We start from the raw sequence: 8214 nt of genomic DNA, 5'->3' as shown, positions 1-8214 counted from the left end.
ATGTAGTATGCAGTACTACAGTAAAAGTACTGCAGTATTATGAGTGATGTAGTATGCAGTATTACAGTTAAAGTACTGCAGTATTATAGTGATGTAGTATGCAGTATTACAGTAAAAGTACTGCAGTATTGTGAGCGATGTAGTATGCAGTACTACAGTAAAAGTACTGCAGCATTATGAGCGATGTAGTATGCAGTATTACAGTAAAAGTACTGCAGTATTATGAGTGATGTAGTATGCAGTATTACAGTAAAAGTACTGCAGTATTATGAGTGATGTAGTATGCAGTATTACAGTAAAAGTACTGCAGTATTATAGTGATGTAGTATGCAGTATTACAGTAAAAGTACTGCAGTATTATGAGTGATGTAGTATGCAGTATTACAATAAAAGTACTGCAGTATTATGAGTGATGTAGTATGCAGTATTACAGTAAAAGTACTGCAGTATTATGAGTGATGTAGTATGCAGTATTACAGTAAAGTACTGCAGTATTATGAGTGATGTAGTATGCAGTACTACAGTAAAAGTACTGCAGTATTATGAGCGATGTAGTATGCAGTATTACAGTAAAAGTACTGCAGTATTATAGTGATGTAGTATGCAGTATTATAGTAAAAGTACTGCAGTATTATGAGTGATGTAGTATGCAGTATTATAGTAAAAGTACTGCAGTATTATGAGTGACAGTAAAATAACATTATTTTCTTCCAAAGCTAAGAAGAAAACTCAGAATGTCTATTTTTAAACTTATTTCTTGTTAAACAGTGAATACTTTGACCTCATCAGGCCTCTAAACTCCTTCAGATGAGATGATTTTACACTCAGAACGACTCTTATTTTGGTGGGAGAAGCTCTCGTTTCCTGGTGTGGATGTGTCTGATGTGACCAGGCAGCAGCTGGGAGGAGGATCCATCCAGCTGCTGATCCCACAGCTGAGCACAAATCCTGGAAGAGTCACGTGATTGTCACATTCACTACAAACCAACACGAGGTCAGAGGTCAAAAACCTTCACTGGAAGTCCAGCAGAGGACAGAGCATCTTTAGGGCAAACGTTTGCAGGTTTGAGTATGTTCATGTATTCTATGAAAACACAGAAAAGAACATATAATCACATATCTGCAGAAATCATTCTGATGATGTTGGTGATCTTTATCTTTTTTTATGTGTCTTTATATTTTATGGGAAACTGTGAAAAATCTACTCAAGTTTCAGAGCCTAAAGGTCGGTGTGTGTGTGTGTGTGTGTGTGTGTGTGTGTGTGTGTGTGTGTGTGTGTGTGTGTGTGTGTGTGTGTGTGTGTGTGTGTGTGTGTGTGTGTGTGTGTGTGTGTGTGTGTGTGTGTGTGTGTGTGTGTGTGTGTGTGTATGTGTGTGTGTGGTCATGTGTCATGCCTTTTTCACCGGACAGTAAATAATTGAATGAACACCTTTCATGAACAGAATGTGGCCCAAAGAGGAAATGAATGTTCTTACAAATGTACAAAGTCATTAAATAGAAATTAGAGAAAATCATAACAAATGTAAGATGCTGTTGATAGTTATGTGATATATTAAAAACACAATATTATTATTAATAATAACATTTTAAAAGCAGCTCAAAGGGCTTTACAATAAAGACATAACATACACCAAGTGCTTCACATTAAAAGGACCAAAGTGGAGCATAAAGCACCAAAACAACTATAAAAAGATATAAAATAAGAAATAATTTGAGAATATTAAAAGTAGCTGAAACATAGACTCCATAGAATATATAACATCAAGTAAAATACAACATTTAAAAAGAAAAGCTTGTTAACCTTCGTGTCGTCCTCCCGGGTCAAATTGACCCAATCTGTTTTGACTGTTCCTTCTTTCCATCCTTCCTTCCTTCCTTCCTCCCTTCCTTCCTTCCTTCCTTCCTTCCTTCCTTCCTTCCTTCCTTCCTTCCTTCCTTCATTCCTTCCTTCCTTCCTTCCTTCTTTCCTTCCTCCATCCCCCTTTCTTCCTTCCTTCTGTCCTTCCTTCCTTCCTTCTTTCCTCCCTTCCCTCCTTCCTTCCTCCCTCCTTTCCTTCTTTCTTCCTCCCTTTTTTCCTTCCTCCCTCCCTCCTTTCCTCCCTTCTTCCTCCCATCCCTCCTTCCTTCCTTCCTTCCTTCCTTCCTTCCTTCCTTCCTTCCTTCCTTCCTTCCTTCCTTCTTTCCTTCCTCCATCCCCCTTTCTTCCTTCCTTCTGTCCTTCCTTCCTTCCTTCTTTCCTCCCTTCCCTCCTTCCTTCCTCCCTCCTTTCCTTCTTTCTTCCTCCCTTCCCTTCCCTCCTTCATTCTTCCTTCCTCCCTTTTTTCCTTCCTCCCTCCCTCCTTTCCTCCCTTCTTCCTCCCATCCCTCCTTCCTTCCTTCCTTCCTTCCTTCCTTCCTTCTTCATCCCTTCCCTCCTTTCCTTCCTTCTTCCTCCCTTCCCTCGTTCCTTCCTTCCTTCCTTCTTCATCCCTTCCTTCCTTCCTTCCTCCCTCCTTTCCTTCCTTCTTTCTCCCTTCCTTCCTTGACTCGAGGACAACAGGAGGGTTAAAGGTTTAAGTGAAGATATAAGTTTTTAGCTTTCTTTTAAGAGATATATATATAGATATATGGGTCAATGACGTATAAGGATTTACAACAACTCGATTGTAGATTAATAAAAACCATCATATCTAATGCAGTAGTTCAAACATTCAGAATGTTGTGTACCTGAAAGTTCATATTACAATGTGAAAGTGATTTTAGTGAGTTTAAAAGATTAATTGGCACTGGCCTTAAAAAAAGTCATGTGGTGCGACCATGATTCATCTAGAAATAAATTAATTTACTTAACACGCTTCACATCTTTTTTTTTCTTTTTTTTTTTTTACAATTGTTCAGTAATATAAAGTGTTTGGAAACAAAGTATTTGCATTTTATTTTTTTAATATTTGTAAATGATGATCTTTTATTTATATAAGATATTTCAAGATGAATCATGGTCGCACCACATGACTTTTTTTAAGGCCAGTGCCAATTAATCTTTATAAACCCACTAAAATCACTTTCACATTGTAATATGAACTTTCAGGTACACAACATTCTGAATGTTTGAACTACTGCATTAGATATGCTGGTTTTTATTATTCTACAATTGAGTTGTTGTAAATCCTTATACGTCATTGACCCATTTATCTATATATATATATAGATATATATATATAATGTAGAACAAAGTCAGGAGGTTGTGATATGTGGCTCAGCTCAGTAGCATCTGTCTCACACTGAACTATTATCAGTCAAACTAACAAGACCAAACTCTTCACAAAGCAGCGTGTGTGTCTCACTGACAGCTGTTTGATTGTGTTAGGGCTAAAAAAAGGAGGAATAAGATATATTAGGCTGTAAGTAGATCAGTTCATTGTCGGTTTGGATCCAAACAAAAAATAAAACAATAAAATAAAAGTAGAAAATGATCAAACATATTCTGTGAAGACATAAATCTAATCAGAGGTTTGACTGAGCCCTCAAAATCCTACAGTATGATGATGGGAAATCCAATGAACGCCCCCTGGTGGTCATTAAAAGAAGAGCAACCCCTTATATTAGAGAACCCATTTAGACCCTTTGAGGTTCTATAAGGAACCTTTGCAAGTATTCTCTCACAATCTCAATACTAGAATAACCTTCATGAACCTGCAGCATCACCAGGATTTAACCCTTGCATACTGTTCAGGGTCTGATTTGACCCATTTTCTCACCTTACTTTTTTTTTCTTTTAGCCAGAAATGTGATGAATCATTGTAATGTGACCGAGAATATACAAAAAAAGGAAATATTCTGACTTTTTAACCCTGCTGTTGTCCTCGAGTCAAGGAAGGAAGGGAGGAAGGAAAGGAGGGAGGGAGAAGGAAGGAAAGGAGGTAGGAAGGAAGGATGGAAGGGAGGCAGAAGGAAGGAAAGGAGGGAGGAAGGTAGGAAGAAGGAAGGAAAGGAGGAAGGAAGTAGGAAGGGAGGAAGAAAGAAGGAAACGAGGGAGGAAGGAAGGAAGAAGGAAGGGAACGAGGGAGGGAGGAAGGAAGGAGGGAGGAAGGAAGGAAAGGAAAGAAGGAAGGGAGGTAGGAAAGGAAGGAAGGAAGGTAGGGCGAGGAAAGAAGGAAGGGAGGAAAGGAAAGAAGGAAAGATACTGTAGAGAGAAGGAGGGAGAAAGGCAAAGAGGAAGGCAAGAAGGAAGGAAAGAAGGACAGGAAAGAAGGAAGGGAGGAAAGGTAGGGGGAGGAAAGAAAGAGAGAAGGAGGGAAGGAGGAAAGAAGGAAGGAAGGAAAGAAAGAGAGAAGGAGGGAGGGAGGAAGTACAGATGGAAAGAAGGAAGGGGTAAATTTGACCCGGGAGGACGACAGGAAGTTTAGGATGATATGTTTGTGACTGATCTGCCAGTGTGGCGTTCCTCCTTGTTTTTTATTGAATGTCTGGAAGATAAGCTTCTCAGTACAGCAGCCTTTATAATGTCACATGACGTCCATCAGCATGTTTCCAATGTTACACAAAGCCCAGAACATCCATGTCACCTGACCCGAGAGTGTCTGTGGTTTTACTGGTTTCATTGATTTGTTCTTGAGACATTTGCTTTGTGCTTTAACCTTTATGTCGTCCTCCCGGGTAGAATTGACCCAATCTGTTTTGACTGTTCCTTCCTCCTTTCCTTCCTTCCTTCCATCCTTCCTTCCTCCCTTCCTTCCTCCTTTCCTTCCTTCCTCCCTCACTCCTTTCCTTCCTTCTTCCTCCCTTCCCTCCCTCCTTTCTCCCTCCCTCCTTTCCTTCCTTCCTTCCCTCCTTCCCTCCTTCCTTCCTTCCTTCTTCCTCCCATCCCTCCATCCTTCCTTCCTTCCTTCCTTCCTTCTTCCTCCCTTCCCTCCTACCTTCCTTCCTTCCTTCCTTCTTCATCCCTTCCTTCCTTCCTTCCTCCCTCCTTTCCTTCCTTCTTTCTCCCTTCCTCCCTCCTTTCCTTCCTTCTTCCTCCCTTCCTTCCTTGACTCGAGGACAACAAGAGGGTTAAAGGCACTCACAGACCTGATGTCAGGACTTTTACTTTTAATGGAGTACTTTTAGTTTGTGGTGTTAGTTACTATAAATCACTTTGACTCATTCTGCACAAAGAACAACATCCAACTGAAGGACCGAGAAGAAAACCATGTTTAGACTTGAGGGTGATTAATATAATTAATATCATAATAATATAAATTATAATACAATAATTAAGTTGTTATATTTAAAGAATAAAGAGATAGATGGAGCAATTTACAGTGTTGCAGCACGTTATAGTATTATGTATGTGTGTGTGTGTGTGTGTGTGTGTGTGTGTGTGTGTGTGTGTGTGTATCACGTTCAAGAAAAGTTTCATGTAATTTATACCTGAATGAAAATAATAATATAAGTTATAATGCGATTAAAAAAGTGGTAATATAACAAGACTAAATGTAAATAGATGGAGTATTTTTAATAATGCATTTTTATTTATAGGCGTCTTTCAAAGCACTTGAGGACACTTTACTAAGAGACATGTAAACAATCCACAACATCATAAAATATTAAATATTAAATATAATATAATCTATATTTTTAAGCTTTTAATTTGCTATGAATACTGTTTTGATTTCTACACTAAACTCATATTATTAAAATAAATCAAGTGTAAATATATCTACCACCACTAGGGGGCGATGTTCCTCTGAATAAACCTTCCCACGAAGAAGAAATGCGATGAAGCCAATGCAGCAAACAGAGGAAGAAGAAGAAGAAGAAGAAGAAGAGTTGGAGGAGGAAGCAGCCAGCTGGAAGTTTGATCTCAGAGAGAAACATCAGAAAGCAGCGTGTTGTTGTGTTCAGACCTGCTGCTGCTGCACAGGTCTGTGATGAAGAGCAGGACACTCTGAAAACTACACGAAGAAGAAGAAGAAGTAAGTTATTAAATGTTAATACACTGAATATAATGTTGATCCGGTTGAACCAGGATCAGGCCTGAACCCTGAATCTGTATTATGAGTGATGTAGTTAAAGTACTACAGTAAAAGTACTGCAGTATTACAGTAAAAGTACTGCAGTATTATGAGTGATGTAGTTAAAGTACTACAGTAAAAGTACTGCAGTATTACAGTAAAAGTACTGCAGTATTATGAGTGATGTAGTTAAAGTACTACAGTAAAAGTACTGCAGTATTTTAGTGATGTAGTTAAAGTACTACAGTAAAAGTACTGCAGTATTTTAGTGATGTAGTTAAAGTACTACTGTAAAAGTACTGCAGTATTATGAGTGATGTAGTATGCAGTATTACAGTAAAAGTACTGCAGTATTATGAGTGATGTAGTTAAAGTACTACTGTAAAAGTACTGCAGTATTATGAGTGATGTAGTTAAAGTACTACTGTAAAAGTACTGCAGTATTATGAGCGATGTAGTATGCAGTATTACAGTAAAGTACTGCAGTATTATGAGTGATGTAGTATGCAGTATTACAGTAAAAGTACTGCAGTATTATGAGTGATGTAGTATGCAGTATTACAGTAAAAGTACTGCAGTATTACAGTAAAAGTACTGCAGTATTATGAGTGATGTAGTATGCAGTATTACAGTAAAAGTACTGCAGTATTATAGTGATGTAGTATGCAGTATTACAGTAAAAGTACTGCAGTATTATGAGTGATGTAGTATGCAGTATTACAGTAAAGTACTGCAGTATTATGAGCGATGTAGTATGCAGTATTACAGTAAAAGTACTGCAGTATTATGAGTGATGTAGTATGCAGTATTACAGTAAAAGTACTGCAGTATTATGAGTGATGTAGTATGCAGTATTACAGTAAAAGTACTGCAGTATTATGAGCGATGTAGTATGCAGTATTACAGTAAAAGTACTGCAGTATTACGAGTGATGTAGTATGCAGTATTACAGTAAAAGTACTGCAGTATTATAGTGATGTAGTATGCAGTATTACAGTAAAAGTACTGCAGTATTATGAGTGATGTAGTATGCAGTATTACAGTAATAGTACTGCAGTATTATGAGTGATGTAGTATGCAGTATTACAGTAAAAGTACTGCAGTATTATAGTGATGTAGTATGCAGTATTACAGTAAAAGTACTGCAGTATTATGAGTGATTTAGTATGCAGTATTACAGTAAAAGTACTGCAGTATTATAGTGATGTAGTATGCAGTATTACAGTAAAGTACTGCAGTATTATGAGTGATGTAGTATGCAGTATTACAGTAAAAGTACTGCAGTATTATGAGTGATGTAGTATACAGTATTACAGTAAAAGTACTGCAGTATTATGAGCGATGTAGTATGCAGTATTACAGTAAAGTACTGCAGTATTATGAGTGATGTAGTATACAGTATTACAGTAAAAGTACTGCAGTATTATGAGTGATGTAGTATACAGTATTACAGTAAAAGTACTGCAGTATTATGAGTGATGTAGTATGCAGTATTACAGTAAAAGTACTGCAGTATTATGAGTGATGTAGTATACAGTATTACAGTAAAAGTACTGCAGTATTATGAGCGATGTAGTATGCAGTATTACAGTAAAGTACTGCAGTATTATGAGTGATGTAGTATACAGTATTACAGTAAAAGTACTGCAGTATTATGAGTGATGTAGTATGCAGTATTACAGTAAAAGTACTGCAGTATTATAGTGATGTAGTATGCAGTATTACAGTAAAGTAGTGGTTTGGTCCTCTGACTGATATATTATTATTATGACATCATTAGATTATTAATAGTGAAGCATCAGTGTTAGAGCAGCATGTTACTGTTGTAGCTGCTGGAGGTGGAGCTAGTTTACACTACTTTATATACAGTTAGCTAGTTTAGTCCAGTGGTTCCCAACCTAGGGGTGGGGCCCCTCCAAAGGGTCAGCAGATAAATGTGAGGGGTGGTGAGATGATTAATGGGAGATCATGGAAATACTACAGTAAAGTACAAGTACCTCAAACTGTACTACAGTACAGTACAAGTACCTCAAACTATACTACAGTAAAGTACAAGTACCTCAAACTGTACTACAGTACAGTAAAAGTACCTCAAACTGTACTGCGGTAAAGTACAAGTACCTCAAACTGTACTATGGTAAAGTACAAGTACCTCAAACTGTACTACAGTAAAGTACAAGTACCTCAAACTGTACTACAGTAACGTACAAGTACCTCAAACTGTACTACAGTAAAGTACAAG

General features: G+C 37.6%; 1 protein-coding gene across 1 annotated transcript in view; it reads left to right on the top strand.

Moving 5' to 3' along the window:
• Nucleotides 1-5800: 5800 nt before the first annotated feature.
• Nucleotides 5801-8214, top strand: part of creb3l4 (cAMP responsive element binding protein 3-like 4) — a 15857-nt gene continuing 13443 nt past the window's right edge. Inside the window, exon 1 of the mRNA XM_062422579.1 lies at nucleotides 5801-5933. The gene's annotated coding sequence lies outside the window, so the exon portion shown is untranslated. The remainder of the gene's footprint in view (nucleotides 5934-8214) is intronic.

This window comes from Scomber scombrus, chromosome 7 (genome assembly GCF_963691925.1).
Source record: "Scomber scombrus chromosome 7, fScoSco1.1, whole genome shotgun sequence".
NCBI lineage: Eukaryota > Metazoa > Chordata > Actinopteri > Scombriformes > Scombridae > Scomber > Scomber scombrus.
The sequence above is the reverse complement of the archived record's forward strand: the minus strand, read 5'-3'. Positions and strand labels throughout refer to the sequence as shown.